General features: G+C 43.2%; 1 protein-coding gene across 2 annotated transcripts in view; it reads left to right on the top strand.

Moving 5' to 3' along the window:
- Nucleotides 1–515: 515 nt before the first annotated feature.
- The window catches only part of GPAT4 (glycerol-3-phosphate acyltransferase 4), a 44,368-nt gene continuing 26,935 nt past the window's right edge, over nucleotides 516–17,948 (top strand). The window contains exon 1 of one of the 2 annotated variants that reach the window (XM_032143420.2): nucleotides 516–613. The gene's annotated coding sequence lies outside the window, so the exon portion shown is untranslated. Of the gene's footprint in view, nucleotides 614–2,623; nucleotides 2,754–17,948 lie in introns of those variants that run through there. The other variant, XM_058433386.1, reaches the window with a different exon arrangement.

Genomic DNA, 17,948 nt, shown 5'->3' on the forward strand with positions numbered 1-17,948 from the left:
TGCTTGACGAGCAAGGCAGACGAGGCTGAAGGAAAAGGCTGGTGATGACGGTGATCGTGGTGATGGTGCCGGCAGCTAACAGATCTTGAGCGTACCAGGCCCTGAGGTGAGTCCTCTAACGGGCAGAATGTCGCTGCATACGGACAGCAGCCCCAAGAGGACAAGGTGATTTAGTGACTCTAGCCTCTTCCCGCGGTGTCGGGCTGATTTCACCCTCTCCGGAACACACGTGCGAACCCCCTGACGCAGGAAAGCGCTCCGCTTTCTGAGAGGGGCGCGCCAGCGGAGGGGCGGCCAGGGCCCGGCCTCTCCTGCTCCCGTCCCGCCCCGCCCCCGGCACTGGCCCCTAGTCCGCCAGAGGGCGACTCCGCGCGTCCCGGGCTCGCCCAACCCGCGAGCCCGTCCACGCGGCACCCGCCTCTCCCTAGGCCCCAGCCCTGCCGGCCCGCGCGCGCCCGACGGGAGCGTGCGGGGCGGTGGGCGCAGGGTCACGTTGGGCGGCGTAGACAAAGGCGGGCGCGCGCACGTCTTGACGCAGCCTGGGCCCGCGGCGGCGGTAAGGGCGGGAGGGAGCGGTCGCCGCGGGATTTGGAGCTGCCTGGCCTCGCGGTCGGTGAGTAGGAGGGAGCTGGCCCCTTACCTCAAAGTCCCCGACCTCCGGGGAGCCGAGAGCGGGACGTGGGAGCCGGGCTTGGGCGGCCGCGCGGGGCCTGCGGTCTGGGACGCCCCGGCGACGCTGCGCTGGCGTCAGGAGGCACCATCGCCGCGCCCCGGGGATCCCCGGCGGGTGGAGCGGGTGCCCCCCGTCCGCGATGGAACGGTCCGCGCCCGCCCCGAACCCCGGCCGCCCGCCTCTCCGCTCCCCTGCCCTCCGAGCCTGGCTCCTCGGAGCCCCTCGCCTCCCCCGAGTCCCAGGTGTGCGCAGCCCTCCGGCCCCGGGAGTGCGGGGATGTGGGTGGCGAGGGCTGCGGGGCTTTGGAGCACCAGGAAGCGCCTTCCCCTGTCATTCCCCTTCCTGTGTTCTCTGGCTGCCGTGAGATGCATGTCTTTACCCTCTCTTTCTCCAAATGCATGCTCCCATTTTTCTTTAGGATTTCTTAACTCCCGAAATCCCTTGCCTTTCCTTTTTTATTTCAGCACCCTCCGAGGCATCCTCCTCCCACTGGTGCTTGTTTATTTCCTCGCTTTCCATGTCACAGAGGGCTGAAGTTTAGCTGTTCAGAAGTTGCAGAAAATAGCTTATAGGAGACATACGGTGTAGCACGATGGAAATAAGTTCCATCCTCTGCCAAGTATTACCATGGATCTTCTCACTGATAACCTTGAGGTCATTTGAGGAATTTTGTTTCTGGTCCATTTTCCTTAATTTTGGCTGAACTTTGAGGAGCTCTGCTTAGTTTCATGTCTTGTAGATTCTATCTCAATCCAAGGGAAATGGTGTGAAGAGCGGTTATACCATACCAAAGTCTGCAGACAAAATCCTGTAATAATGCCAATCAAATATACTTCTCTCTTTGAAAGAGATGTGCTTTTTTTTTTTTTTTAGCTTTGTATTTTGGAGAATTTCAGACACAGGGAAATAGATGGAATAGGGAACCAGCATGTACTTGTTCTGGCCTCCTCAGCCACTTAACTGTGGCTATTCCTGTGCCATCCACACCCCACCCATTTCCCCTCCCGTGTGTCTCAGGGAGAACTTGATGCAAGATGAGTCTGTCAAAAGTAGCTTCAGTTCCGTAATGAAAACCACCCTACGAAGTCATAATGTACTTTTTGTGTTGGAACACAGCCTACTTTTATGAGGTCGTCAGCTAAGAAACACAATAGAGTTGAAGAAAGAGCACAGCAAAAGGTTTTTAACATGATTGAACAGGTTAAAAGAAAAAGTATGGCCGGGCATGGTGACTCACGCCAGTAATCCCAGCACTTTGGGAGGCCGAAGCGGGCGGATCACCTAAAGTCAGGAGTTCAAGACCAGCCTGGCCAACATGGTGAAACCCTGCATATACTCAAAATACAAAAATTAGCCAGACTTGGTGGCGAGTACCTGTTTTCCCAGCTACTTGGGAGGCTGAGGCCGGAGAATCGCTTGAACCCAGGAGGCAGAGGTTGCATGAGCCGAGATTGCGCCACTGCACTCCAGCCTGGGCGACAGAGCGAGACTCGTCTCAAAAAAAAAAAAAGAAAAAAGAAAAAAAGTGTTTCAGATCTGGATGAGAACATTCGGAACGTCCTGTTCAATGTTTTCATTTTTTTCTGAGCCCTTGGAGGTCCAGAGAAGTTCAGTGACTTGTCCAGAGCCGCAGGTCTTAAGAGGCTGAAATCCCGCCTCTGCCTCCAGGCTGCGGTTCCACTGACCCATACTGCTTGCCTTCAGGTTCCCTTCAGGAAAGAGAAATGGTGTAGGAGGGCTGTGGATGAAGACGCTTACATTCATGTAGGATTTGGATAGGCGAACATGAGCTTTTCCACCAAATTCCAGAATTTTAAGAAATGCCTTAAATTATTTCTTAAAAATCAATTGGGGACAGACGAGAAGTTCTGATGATAGTTTTTAGGGAACATGATAAAATTCTGACCTTAGAAGTGGTATACCAGTTTGAGAATAAGAACAAGCTATAAACGGTGTAGATAACATTCACAGCTATTTAAGAAAGAGTTACTAAGGGAAACCAGAATGACTTGGAGTGTTACTCTTCTTTTTCTGAGAGAACAATGGCACCATCTCAGAAAGCCTTTCGTGCCATTAGCAGGTAAGAATCTGGGCTTCTTGGACCATGGGTTAGACTTTCTTACAAAATCATAATATGCATTTCCTAGCAAAATTTATGCTACTACATTTCGTTATCTCAACAAAGACTGGTAAATTCAGTACTTATTCCTCAATTTTCCTACCCTTAAAATGGGGATATGCTACCTCTTCAAGGAATGCTGGGAACAAGCAAGTCCTCATGTTAGGGGTCTTTGAGTTTTCATGGAAGTTTAGGTTATTTATATGATGACATAGTTGTCAACTTACTTTCAGGATGGACTTTTCTTTTGTGAGTTTGTGACCTAAATACAATAGTTGTTATGCATGTCCAGTTTATGGAAGTACCACTGCAATAGCATTTGAGTGTCATGGTAAATCATTACCCCTAAAGATAGAGGAGGGAGGAGGAGGCGACTGTTGTGTGTCTATTTTGTGTTTGGTGTGAGGAGTGCTGTGGCTAGGCTCTTCAGAGGCTAGCCTAACTTGCTAAGTGGTTTCTGCTAAAGAAAAACCCACTTTTCTTGTGTGTGCTTGTCACCAAAAGTTAGCTTTTATTAAAAACAAAACAAAGCTCTGAGCTATCTGGGGATTATTTGGCCCTGGTTAAACATGAACTGTACTGCAGAATTGTTTGGGTAAAGTAGAACCTCATTATGACATGTCGTTAACTTCCTACTGTGTCATTGTGCTCATGGGGAGAACTTGACGGAATATCATCCATTGCATGTATCACTAAACCATGTAATAGCATACACTATGATTAAGGCTTTTTAAGAGAATAGAATTTTAGAGTTAGAAGGAGCCTTCCAAGTGCTTAGAGTTTCCCCTGAGTCCTTTAATATACTCTTTCACCTTTAAAACACATGCAGACACGTACAAATGCCACACAAACACAGAGGCTCATCTAGGGCTCTCTTCATTTTGCCTTGTACGATCTTAGTATGTTTGGATCCCACCTCCAGTTAATTTGTAAGCCGAAGATCTGCAATAATAGAAAAATGCTTTGTAAAACAGGAGCGTAATACGTTTGCACTTGACTTTTATTTATTTATTTTACAGAGATGGTCTTGATCCGTGACCCAGGCTAGAGTGCAGTGGCATGATCAAGGCTCACTGCACCCTCAGCCTCCCTGGCTCAAACAGTCCTCCCGCCTCAGCCTCCCGAAGGGTCAGAGTTACAGACATGAGCCACCACGCCAGGCCTTTGTTGACTTTTTTTTTTTTTTTTTTTGAGACAGAGTCTTGCTCTGTCACCCAGGCTGGAGTGCAGTGGCACAATCTTGTCTCACTGCAAGCTCTGCCTCCCAGGTTCACACCATTCTCCTGCCTCAGCCTCCTCAGTAGTTGGGATTACAGGCACCTGCCACCACGCCTGGCTCTTTTTTTTATTATTATTTTTTAGTAGAGACGGGGTTTCACCGTGTTAGCCAGGATGGTCTCAATCTCCTGACCTCGTGATCCCCCCGCCTTGGCCTCCCAAAGTGCTGGAATTATAGGCGTGAGCCATCACACCCGGCCAACTTTTTTGAATTAAAAAAAAAAAAAAATGATCAGGAAGCCTAAATCAAGGGAAGTTCAATGATTTTTCTTTTTAATTTTTTTTTTTTTTTGAGACTGAATCTCCCTCTGTCACCCAGGCTGGAGTGCGGTGGCGAGATCTCGGCTCTCTGCAACCCTCCACCTCCTGAGCTCAAATGATTTTCCTACCTCAGCCTCCTGAGTAGCTAGGATTACAGGCATGCGCCACCACACCCAGTTAATTTTTGTATTTTTAGTAGAGACGGGGTTTCACCATGTTGGCCAGGCTGGTCTCGAACTCCTGACCTCAGGTGATCCACCCGCCTCAGCCTCCCAAAGTGCTGAGATTACAGGCGTGAGACACTGCTCGTGGCCAAAGCTGAATGATTTATTCAAGGACACATAGACTAGACAGTAAGAGTTGTGCCTGGAACCTAAGGGCAGTCCTGGTTCCAGATCTAAGCCCTTTCTGCTGTAGCATTTTCTTGACCTCGGAGAAATAGAGTGGGAAAGTGTATATATATGTATACACACACACACATATACATATCTTTCTTTCTTTGCCAGTTGAAGATATATTATTTTCGGAGTCTCCTTTAAAAATTTTTGATCAGTGCTGTCCCATAGAAATATTATATGTCTATATACACAATTTTAAATTTTATAGTAATGCTTTTTTAAAAAGCACAAAGAAATAAGATAAGGTTGATTTAATCATTCCACAAGGGATGAGAGAGAGAGTGTGTGTGTGTGTGTGTGTGTGTGTGTGTGTGTGTATCTCAAAACATTACATTGTGCCCCATACATATGTAAAATTATGTATCAATTTTTTAAAAATTGACAAACAGTAATTTTACATATTTATAGTGTACAGTAGTATTTGTCCACATGAATAGAATGTGTAATGATAAAATCAGAGTATTTAGGATATCCAACACCTGAAACATACATCATTTCTTTGTGTTGGGAACATTTCAAACCTACTTAACATTTCAAATTAAAATATACAAGAAATTGGCCCGACGTGGTGGCTCATGCCTGTAACCCTAGCACTTTGGGAGGCCAAAGTGGGTAGATCACTTGAGGTCAGGAGTTTGAAATCAGCCTGGCCAACATGATGAAACCCCTTCTCTACTAAAAATACAAAAGAAACTAGCCGAGTGTGGTGGCCTGTGCCTATAATCCCAGGTACGAGGGAGGCTGAGGCACGAGAATTGCTTGAACCCAGGAGGCAGAGGATGCAGTGAGCAGAGATCGCACCACTGCACTCCAGCCTGGGCCACAGAATGAGACTGTCTCAAAAAAAAAAAAAAAAAAAAATGTATATATATATATATATATATATATATATGTACAAGAAAGTGGTAACTATAGTCATCTTCCTTTGCTATTGAATACTGGAACTCATTCGTTCCATCTAAGTTATTTTTTTCTATCCATTAACCAAGCTCTCAACATCCACCCTTCCCAGCCTCTGGTATCTATTATATTCTACTGTCTACCTCTATGAGATCATTTTTAGCTCTTACATATTGACTTTGATTTGAAAGTCAATTTAAATTTTTTTAAAAAAATTTTATAAAGTAAAAAGAAACAGGTGAAAATAATTTTAACAATATATTTTATTTAACCTAGTTTATGCAGAATATTACTTTGAAACGTAATCAATATAAAAATTATTAATGGGATATTTCACATGCGTTTTTTCATACTAAGTCATTGAAGTCCAGTTTGCATTTTACATTCACAACACATTTTAAGTGCTCCAAGGTCACACATGGTTAGTGGCTGCTCTGTTGGACTGCAGAGAATCACTGTCAGTGGAACATAAAGATGAAGGAATGTTTTATTTTGCTTGGTAATGTTCAGGTCTGAGGTTAGAGTTTGTGGTTGTGGTCATTGGTTTTTTCTTTCATGTTTTAGTGATTTTCTTTGCACAATTAGAAGTATTTTGAATTTGCAGAGAAATGAACAAAAAGGTCTGATACCACAAATTTGTGCACTTGTCATGAAAAGGTTTCATTTTTTAAGACAGGGTCTTGCTCTGTTGCTCAGGCTGGAGTGCAGTGGCACTGTCATGGCTCACTGCAGCCTCAGCCTACTGGACTCAGGTGATCCTCCCACCTAAGCCTCCCAAATAGCTGAGATTACAGGAATGCACCACCACGCCCGGCTAATTTGTGTATTTTTAGTAGAAATGGGGTCTCTCCTTGTTGGCCAGGCTGTTTTTGAACTCCTGGCCTCAAGTGATCCGCCCGCCTTGGCCTCCCAGAGTGCTGGAATTACAGGTGTGAGCCACTGCACCTGGCCAGTGATGTGTGTAAATTTAAAAGACTGTATTGGTGAAGATGTGGAACAAGTGGGACTTCCCTACGCTGCTAGTGGGAATACAAAGTGGTACAACCCGTTTTGGAATTTGTCATTCCACTCCTAGGTATTTACCCAAGAGAAATGAAGTATATGTCCATACAAAGACTTGTAGATAGCAGTTTTATTTGTTAATAGCCTCAAACTGGAACAACCTTAGTGTCCATCAGTAGGGGAATGGATGAAGAAACTGGTATATCCATATACTGGAATACAGCTCAGAAATCAAGAGGAATAAACTGTTGATACATGCAGCAACGTGGATGGTTCTCAGTATAATTATGCTGAGTGAAGTAAATTGGATAAAAAGATTTTTTAAACAAGAAAAAGGCCAGGAAGTTGCTTCTAATTACATATGCAGTACTCAGATGTCAAGAACTGGTATTGAAATTGAGCCATCAGAGCAGTGTTCAGGTCGAATAATGAATTGTCTTGGGTCTTAAAGCTCCAGCAAATCAAATTGTCATCATCAAAATATCCTCTTTTTTTGGTTTTGTTTTCTGTTTTTTGTTTTGCCAGCTTCAAGAGATGGTTCTGTTGCTTTGGGGTAAACTTGGTACCAGTGCCGTGTTACTTATCCAGTTCTAACTCAAGAAAGTTCTGGAGGGCATAATGGTGTTAGATAAGACCAAGGCCCTGAACCTGACCATGTTCTGTCTTCCCTATGAGTTGAATCATCCTGTGGCCAGTTGGATCCTGGCTTTGTCTTGGGTAATTTATTTTATCCAGGATTGATGCCAGCTATGTGTGTTCTGGGTTTTCAGCACTTCAGGTTCATGTCAACTGAGTCGCTCTGAGAGCTGCCCTGTTTGGAAACATTATGCACTTTCCCCACTAAGCAGCAGCTTCCTATTCAAGCAAATGTCTTACACTCTACCAGTCCTGATACACTCGACATTAAATTCAGCGTAGCACACATTTCCTCATGCCTGTGTGTGTGTGTTTGTTCACATTACAGTTGGGGCATTTGGTGGGCCTATGTTCTGACAGTAAACTAGGAGAAATGGATGCTTTTCTCTGAATTGTAATCCACCCTAAAGCAAGTGAGGAGTCAGCCTGGGAAGCAAGAAGTGCACTCGGCTGGGCATCAGATGGGCGTCTTAGTCCTGCCTCTGTTACCAGCCAGTTTTGTAACTTGTCCCCGTCATCAAACCCTTCCAAGGCTCAGTTATTTGAGCCATAAAATGAAGAGGTTGGACTAGAATTCTGAAAGATTAATAAAGTTGTGGTTTGTCATCATTTTATTATTATTGCCTCCAGCTTTATGGTGATGATTAGTAGTAGAAGCTTCTATTTATAGAGGATTTTGTGCCAAGCACTACACTGATAGCTTGACAGGCATCATGTTCAGTCTTCACAACAATACCACAGGAATGTATTATTACCATTTTACAGATGAGAAAAGTGAAGCATGGAATGTGACTTTTGAGGTCAGACAGCCAGAAGGTAGGGGAGGCTGGTTTTGAATGTAGCTTGTCCGATTCCGCATATATTTGGCCATCATGTTTAACTGCTTCCCTGACATTCTGCAATTTTAAATAAAGACGTAAGGACAAAAAACTTGTTTCAGGAAGGATTTTTAAAAGACATCTAGTCTAATCACCATAATGTATCTGCCACTCTGCAGAATGCAGATGTAGGTGAAGGTCTCCCTATACAGCCTATTCTTTTTGAACAACTTTATCTTAGATTCTTTTAAAAATAGCTTTATTGAGATACAATTCACCTAATGAAAGTATACAGTTCACTGGGATTTATTATGTTCACAGATGTGTATAGTCATCAACAGAGTCAGTTTTAGAACATTTTCGTCACCTCAGAAAGAAACCTTTTAGCTATCACTCTCATATCTCTCCACTCTCGCCAGCTCTGAAGTAACCAATAATCTACTTTCTGTCTGTAGATTTGCCTATTTTGTATAAATGGAATCAATATGTGGTCTTTTCGATGGGTTTCATTCACTTAGTATGATGTTTTGAAGATTCATCCATGTTATAGCTTGTATCATTTATTCATTTTTATGGCCTAAGTTTCCACTGTATGTCTACACCACATTTTGTTTATCCAGTCATCAGTTGATGGACATTTTGGTTGTTTCCGTCTTTTGGCTGTTCTGAATAATGCCATTGTAAGCATTCATGTGCAATTTTTTTGGTGTAGACAGTTTGTCTTTCTCTTGGGTATTTACTTAGGAGTGGAATTGCGAGGTACATGGTAACTTTGTTTAGCCATTCTCTGAGCTGCACTATCTTACATTCCCACCAGCAAAGCGTGAGGGTTGGATTCTTAGTATTGAGCTAGAATTTGCACCCCATACCTACCAACCATAGCACCAATTCCCTTGCTTCAGGTGTCCCAAGCAAATCCACTTTTTCTAGGTGACAGCCAGCCCTGTCTGACCTGAGTGCTCTCCAGTACTGAAGGGCTTCCACCAGTTTTCATGTCCTGGGATGTTGTTCTAGATCCTCACCACCTCTCTTATGAATGTGATCCCCCTCCTTTTTTTAGAGAACTAGATGCCTTTTTATGTATGGGTAATTTGTGCTCAGAGATGGTTGTCTTCTCAGTTTCAGTTGTCCTTTCTCAGTTAACTGGTAAGAACCCTTAACCCAGTAGTCTCAACTGGCTACACATTAGAATCACTCGAGTGTCTTAAGAACAAATCCAGATTATACCTGCAGAGATTCTAATTTATTTCATCTGGGCTGAGGCCCAGTGATGCAAATAAGCATCCTGGGTAGAGAACCAGTGCAGCCTTTAGTGGCCAGGGGATGGCTCTGGCTGGGTCTCTGAGGGCCCACGTGGCTCATGTCCCTGCCATCTGTACATGGATACCAACTGTCCTGATTCAGAATTACTGTGAGAGTCTCAGTTTTTACTAATGCATTTACACAGAGTGCCATCTTGAAGCCTCAAGCATTTATGTTCCTGTTTTCTGGAGAGTCTCATTTGCCCCCAGTATGCTCTGCAGGCACTGGCTGTGGCCATGTTGGCCTCCCTGTCAGGCCATGTGAACTTTTTGAATAAGAAAGCATGCTCCAGCCATTTTAGAGGCATATAAACACCTTTAGGCAAAAGTGGTAGTTGAAAACCTCATTAGTGTAATGTCATTACTTCTTGGGAAATACATTCAAATTCCCCTTCTCCTTCCTAGTGACAGGGGCTTAGATGAATAGTATTCCATTATATCCTCTATTGGGAGACGTTGATGTTTGTTTTGATATTACAGACAATGCCATAGTCAATATCCCAGCACATATTATCACTTTGCTCATGCTTTAAAATACAGGGTTTATATACTTCTAAACTACTGACGTTTGGGGCTGGACAGTTCCTCATTGTGTGGGAGCTGTCCTGTGCATTGTAAGATGTGCAGCATCATCTCTGCCCTGCGCACCGCACTAGATGCCAGTAGTAGCACTCCCATCCCAAGTCGTGGCAGCCAAAAATCCCTGCAGATATTGCCAGATGCTCCCCAAGGGGGTAAAAAAATCACCCTTTGTTGGGAACCGCTGGTCCGATTTATCCTTAGGATACATTTCTAGAAGTGGAATTGCTGGATCTAAGGTTATATACATTTAAAATTTTGATGGCAGTCGCTAAATTGTTCTTTGTAGAGGTCGAACCCATTTTACACTCCAACCAGCAGTATTTGAGGATGTTTTTTCATTCTCACCAGTGCAGTGGTTTATCAGAATTTCTTTGCCATCTCACTGTAGTTTCAATTCGAATTTCTCCGTTTTACGACTAACCTTTTTATTGAACACTTACTGCTTGCTAGGCAAGTTGTGTTTTTTGGTCTGTGGATTTTGTATCATACGTTATAATGCTTTCCTCTCTAAGCCTTCTTGAAGTTTGGTACCTAGGACTGAAGACTGAGTTTCTTCTGATTCTAATGAAATGATAATATATACCATTCATTGAGATCTAACATGTGACAGGCATTGTGCTTGGTATGCTCTAAAAATACGTGCATTCTTGTGTGATCTAAGCATGTATTAATAAAGTGGCCTTTATTTTACCTTTTGAGTTGGCACAGGGCCTCTGTCTGCACATATTCTAGCAGTTATGGTCCCTGAGTTGGGATGTGTCACAGACAGCCGACTGAAAAGTATTTGATTCTGCATTTAGGAGTGATAATAGTCCCAGTCCAATACCTTGTGATTGGGACAGAATTGGTGTAGATGCCTTGATTTAAATTAAGTTCTGTTCTGTTCTGTTCTTTTTTCTTTTCCTTTTCCCTTTCCTTTTCTCTCTTCTCTCTTTTCTCTTTTCTTTTCTTTTCCTTTTCCTTTTCTTTTGTTTTCTTTTCTTTTCCAGGAGTGTATTTTCCTTGTCAACAGTCATCATAGTTTGAAATTACGACTTTTTGTGTGCTTGTTTCCGGATGGGCATATCTTTTCATCACTGAGCAACAGCTAACACCTGGTGTACTGTCTGGCATACACTGTGTGCCCAGTGAGTATTTGTTGAATTAATGAACTAGTCACTCCAAGAACTGAGGCCAAAAGGCCCAGATTTGCCATTCCATGGGTTGAAGAGTTAGGTTAGCTTAGTGATGGGCTCTGTTGCCTTCCTGGAATGGAGGCAGCTTCCTTCCTAAAAGACTCAGAACTAGCTGATTCTCTGGAATGTTTGGCCTGTGGGGGAACATTGGCCTTGATGATTCTGGGTGAGTTTGGTTGGAACCCATCTGTGGACGTTGAGGGAGTAAGTGAATATTCCTCTGAATGAATGGCTTCCCCAGCTCACATTCTTAAGGGGTCATGCTTATATTTACTTGAGGCAAAGTGATAGCCTCTCGTAAAAGAACGGTTATCTAGAAATTGTGGTTTGATTGAGTTCTGATATGAACAGTTTTGATATTTCCAGACATCAAAGTCTGTATTAAGGGGACCTTAAGCCACCAGTTACCTCTGGCTTTAATGATTTTTCAGTTTCCAAACACTACCGATTTGATAAACTCAGTTGGCTTGCTCTTTCCTCTACTTCTAAGAATTTGTGTGAGTGTTGTTTAGTATTGGCCAAATAACTTGTTAGGCCAGTTTGGTGTTCTCTGTCCTGGAGGCTGGCATTCAGCAAAAGGAACTCGGGGTGGAGTGTGTCGGGATGGGATGGGGTGGGATGGGATGGGACTGGGAGAGCCAGCAGGGGGCCTCTGAGCGGAGGAAAGACCAGCAAGGTCATGAGTGCAAACTCTTCCTATAAGGGGCAGATAGTGAGTATTTTAGGGTCTGTATCTGTAAGGGGCAGATAGTGAGTATTTTAGGGTTTGTCAAATCTTCTTTGTTTTTTGCATCTGTTTAAAAGAGTCTAAGAATGTAAAAACTCATGAGCCTTTGTGAAAAAGACTGTAGCCAGATGTGGGCTGTGACTGGCCAACCCCTGAACTAGGTGAAGAAATTGGTTTATGGCTACACGTGTTTACTGGTTTGGGGACATGAACCCAGAAGAACCTTGGGAATTCTTAGTTGTGATCCTTAGAGGAGTGATCTATACTCTGGCATGAGGGTCAAAGTGACCCTGGTGCCGGTCACCTTGGGTCTGTGGAACTCAGGGTAACCCTGGCCAGTAGGACAGAGGCCCTTTCTGCCTCTTTCCCATGGCAGTGCTGTCCACAGGGAGTGGAGAGACAGCAATGGAGGAGGAAAGGAGATGTTGCCCTGGACAGGCCTGAGAACTTTGGTAACTCAGGTGCCTGAACTACCTCTAGAACATGGTTAGAAAACTGTCATGTACAAGTGTTTATCAAAACACAAGAGCATATCTGTATCTTGGAGTCTGAGACCACCACCAAATTCTGATAATGGAGTCCAGATCTTGATGGTTTTCTCTAATCACAAGAAGTTCTGTAGAGCAGGCTGGCTTGAAGAAAGTGCTACTTTGTTTTTGTTTTGTTTTTTAAGAGTCCCCTTTTGTCACCCATGCTGGAGTCTTCCAGGTTCAAGCAAGTCTCCTGCCTCAGCCTCTTGAGTAGTTGAGATTACAGGCATGCACCATGATGCTTGGCTAATTTTTGTATTTTTAGTAGAGATGGGGTTTCGCCATGTTGGCCTGGCTGGTCTCGAACCTCTGACCTCAGGTGATCCACCTGCTTCAGCTCCCAAAGTGGGATTACAGGCATGAGCCACCGCGCCCGGCCAGTGCTACTTCATTTTAAAGCATGTTGTTTGGGAGACAGGAAGAAGTAGGGGTTACAGAGCAGGGGCCTGGAGACGGATGCTCTTGTCCTGCTTCCAACTCTCTGCAACCCTGGGTAACTTGACTCCCTTAATCTTCCCAACCTCAGCGTCCTCACCTGTAGATCAGGATGACAATGACTCCATTGTACAGCCATTGTGAGGATTACATGGGGGTGGTATATGTGAAATGCTCTTTAGTGCAGTGCTGGGCATGTTGTAAGCACTCAGTCAATGTTAGCAATCGCAGTGACAGTGTGAAAGTGGAAGGAAATGTAAGAAGTGGCCATCAGAACTAGGAACTAGGATTCATGACCCAGCGCCACTGACATAGCGCCAAGGACATAGCATGTCCTTGTAGACTAGAGCATTTTGTCTTCAGAAATGTGTGAATGTTACGGAGCCGTACAGAGGAACTGGGTCTGCAACTACCTCTCTCAGCTTCCTGACGTGTGAAATGGAAATCATACAGATTGACGGGCTGGGGATAAACAAACGAGGTAACAAGGGAAGGGCCTTGAGTTCTCTAAAACTGTAGCAGGACGAGCCGCAGACAAGAACCCCTCAGACACCAAGTTGTAGAAGGAAAGGGCTTTATTCAGCTGGGAGCATTGGCAGACTCACATCTCCAAAAACCAAGCTCCCTGAGTGAGCAATTCTTGTCCCTTTTAAGGGCTTACAACTCTAAGGGGGTCCACGCGAGAGGGTTGTGATCGATTGAGCAAGCAGGGGGTACGTGACTGGGGGCTGCATGCATGGGTAATCAGAATGGAACAGAACAGGAAGGGATTTTCGCGATGCTTTTCCATACAATGTCTGAAATCTATAGATAACACAAGGAGTTAGGTCAGAGGTTGGTTTTTAACTACCAGGCCCAGAGTGCGCTGCTGGGCTGCCTGTGGATTCCATTTCTGCCTTTTAGATTTTATACTTCTTTCTTTGGAGGCAGAAATTGGGCATAAGACAATATGAAGGGTGGTCTTCTCCCTTAAAACATGGTGCAGATTTTAAGGCAAAATCAGTAGTTGTTCATTCCCTCCCTTTGAGAACTTCACTCAGTGGGAGTTCTCACTTTCTTCCTCACTACCCGTGTCTTCTTGCAAGACAGATTGATAGTGATTCATATAGTACACTTATGCTGAAGCATTTTGGTGAACTAAGGTAACGATGAAGCTTTTTATCATTTGAAGAAGTACAGGTAGCAAACAAGGGAGTAGTAAGCAGGTTCCTATTACTATTGTAACTCCTATTATAAGAGTTTTAAATCCTCCTAGCACTGGGAACCATTTTCCAAACATGGTCCCAGGATCAAATCCATGCCACACTTGCATTGGCACATGTGCCAGTTTTGTCATATCTCTGTGTCTTCAACTACTTGCCCTTGATCATCTACGTGTAGACAGCAATTACTAAGGTTAAATTCCTGATAGACCCTTCCTTCAGCTGCTAGCAAGTAGTCAAGAGCCAGTCTATTTTGCTAGATAGCATTTCTCATCTGAGTTTCTTGCCGGGCCAGAATAGTCAAGGCTCTGCTGGTTTTATTAGTGATTATTTCTAAGATAGCTTGTAACCGTTTGATTCGGTTGAGCATGTAAATGGCAGTCCAGTATCCCTACGAGCCATCTTGTGCCCAATTAGCAGGCCCATAATATGGTATGATTCTCTTAGGGCGCCATTTATCATCTTTCCAATTTCCTACAGCTGTGCTTCTTTTTTTCGCAGGAAGCATAGACAGGGAAGCCCAGGAGTTTACCCGTTTTTATGGGCAGTAGGAAGAAAGATGGCTTAATAGTGCCAATAACATAACTACCTGTCCACTGGTTGGGTAATTTGGCGTAAGCTGTATGCCCACATATCCAGTATAATCCAGTAGGGGCTGTCCAGTCCCGGTGGGACTCCGGGTGGGTCCACGTGGTTTGCAACTTTGGGAATTTACTAAATGGATTCCTTTCTGTGTGATTTGAACTCCACCAAGTGACTGTTTTTGTGGTACCATTATACAGTTTCTGTCCCAGACAACTAAGTTGTCCTACAGGGTGAGTGAATTCTTTGCCTTCTCTAGCTGTGCAATATTGTCCAAAAATTTAGGCTTTTAGGACCCAGAAATTATCAGGGTGATTCTTTTGAGCTGGGAATTCATCAGGAACTGGGTCTGTAGATACTAATTCTCGGGCTTCTCATGGCCATTGATCTCCCATTACAGTTCGTCAACATACATAACATGAAGTGACATTGAGGGACTGGGCTAAATGCTCCGCTAATTGCAAAAACATATTTCATGTTTTTCCTGGAATTCCTGGTACTAGCACATTTAGTTCATCATAGAAAGTTTGAAACACTGGCTCAGGAAAGCGTTTGTAAACTTCTCCTCGAACTAAGATATTTACTCGAGGATCCAGTCTGGCCCCATCGATTCCTAAGGTCACACGCTCCCCTTTTTTCCAGTGAGGATCAAGGGGATTGGTTATTACTAGCTCTAAGGAGTTACGTTGTCCCTTAGTACAGGAGGGGCCACTTTTTCCTTTCTGAAGGTGGTCTGGATCCTTTTCATTTTTTATCCACGTGGCCCAAATGACACAGGACTAGTATCCACATTCATTTCTACACAGTCCTAATTCATAACAAATATACTTATTTTTGGTCATATAGCCTTTTTCCCAGTCAAAAGAGCCACATCCGCTTCCTAACTTATTGCTATTAATGACAGCACAGGCATCAAATTTCAAGATTATGCGTTTGGGCACCCCTTTTTTTTCTGTTCTGGCTAATACTTTACTTGTATCACTTACAAGTCCCCACCAGTCTTCAGTCCTTAATCTTATTTCAAAAACTGTGGACATGGGAGGCTCAGAGGGGTTATAACACATATCAGGCTGGTTACTTCCTGGGCTACATACCTTGTACTGAGTGGCATTATACAAACAAGTCCTTTTAGAGTTCCAGCACATTTATAATAATTATAGAACAAAAAGACAGTTTTAACTTTTTGACTGGATGTATACACTGGGAACAGTCCTTAGTTTGAGGAAGGTCAGTTGAAGTCCCTACTGTACAAGTCCAAAATTTAAGGAAAATAAGTCCCACGGTGAGTTTCCTCATGCTTCGGCCATGTGTGGACCAGTCAGCCTCAGGTGTGACTGGGACTATGGCCCACAACTCTGAAGGAGGTGCTGCTTTCTTGACTCGGGTGTGATGAGTCCATCCCTTTTTTGCTGTACGAACAGCAGTCTCTGTGGTTAACAGCACAGGGTAGGGTCCTTCCCAGGCTGGCTCAAGTTTCCCTTCTTTTCACCCCTCGATGAGAATGTGATCTTCAGGCTGGCTCTGGTTTACCAGAAATTCTAGGGGTGGTACATGTGCTAAAAGACTTCTGGTTTTGAGGGAAAGGAAAGTGGAAGATAAACCAAGTATATAATTTTTAAGAAATTCACCTTTTGTTTTAAATGTGGGGACATCAGCAGTGGACTTTATAGTCCTTGGTGCCTTTCTACTGAGAAATTTCCTTTAGCACCTATTTCTATTAGTTTTTAGAACAAAGAAAGCCAAACACCATTTTATATTTGACAATGCTTCCTGGATGATTTTTATACCAGGTAAGCTATATTTCATTTTTATATTAGTGTGTTATTAATGTTAAACTTAGTTTTAATAAAACTTTGTATACAGACATATTTATTCAATTTTTAATGTCTGACCATAAGGTAAGATTTTTATAGACTCTTTTTAACCTTTTATAATTTTTTGTTAAAGAGCAGGTTAGTGTTTTTATTTTAATGTTCAGTTTACAGAAACACTGGATGATACCTCTTTAACTTTAGCCAATATGTTTACACACAGAATTTTCTTTACAATTAACATTTTGAAACTTGCTTAAACCTTTAAAAGAATTTTTTTAACCTTTTAATGTAGGTAAAAATTTACATTCCTATGCCTCCTTATAATCCATTTACCAAAGGTATATTTTACTTTCCTTATACACCTTGCACATAAACTGTTTTTTTTTAAATAGTTTTACATTCAGGTGGCCTATATTATACATTTCTTGCATAAATTCCTTTTTTTAATAACTTTTTTTTCTCACAACTTTCGCAGACAATTCTTTGATATGTCTCAACTTTCTGACTTATTACAAACTTTTTTTTTTTTTTGAGATGGAATCTTGCTCTGTTGCTCAGGCTGGAGTGCAGTGGCGCGATCTCAGCTCACTGCAAGTTCTGCCTCCCGGGTTCATGCCATTCTCCTGCCTCAGCCTCCCAAGTAGCTGGGACTACAGGCGCCCGCCACCACGCCCGGCTAATTTTTTGTATTTTTAGCAGAGACGGGGTTTCACCGTGTTAGCCAGGATGGTCTCCATCTCCTGACCTTGTGATCCGCCCACCTCAGCCTCCCAAAGTGCTGGGATTTCAGGCGTGAGCCACTGTGCCCGGCCCAAACTTTTTTTTTTTTTAAACAACCAGTTAATTTATTTAAGGACAAGAATTTACCATATAACATTTTTTTTTTACATAAATTCTGTCCCCCCTTTTTTTCTGAAGATGATAACCATTCTTTTCCAAAGTGAACTTCCTTTATGTCTGTGGACTAGACTGCCTAAGGCCACAAGATTAGAAGTTACTATAATACATGTTACACTTTTAACTTTTAGCAGACTTCAGTTTTGTTGAAAACCTTGTAAGTTTGGGATTTTAATTATCCTTTGCTGTTAATAAGACCTTGTTTAGTCCAAATTAACTTAGAATTGGTATAGTTTTTTTGTTTTTTTTTTTAATTACCTGGGAGGAACCATCTATTGCCCTGTCCTGAAGGGAGTTCCTCCTAGGTCTGGTTGGACCTTTGTATGGTAATTAAGATTTAGATCCCCTGTTAGGAAACCTGCTGGGTTAAGGGAATTTTCAGTGGTTAATGTTAAATCATCCTTTTTTTTTTTTTTTTTTTTTTTTAACTTAGGATATTTCTGAACTAGTGAGGTATGCTCACAATGAGGTTTCCTCTAAAAGTTATTTTTCTGCTTTCTTCTGTTAGCAAAGCAGTTGCTGCTACAGATTGAATGCTTTGGGGCCATCCGCAGATTACTAGGTTGAGGATTGTTGATAGGAAGGCTACAGGTTGTTAGTGGCCTCAGTGCTTTCAGG

This window comes from Hylobates moloch, unplaced genomic scaffold, assembly GCF_009828535.3.
Source record: "Hylobates moloch isolate HMO894 unplaced genomic scaffold, HMol_V3 SCAFFOLD_22, whole genome shotgun sequence".
NCBI classification, from domain to species: Eukaryota; Metazoa; Chordata; class Mammalia; order Primates; family Hylobatidae; genus Hylobates; species Hylobates moloch.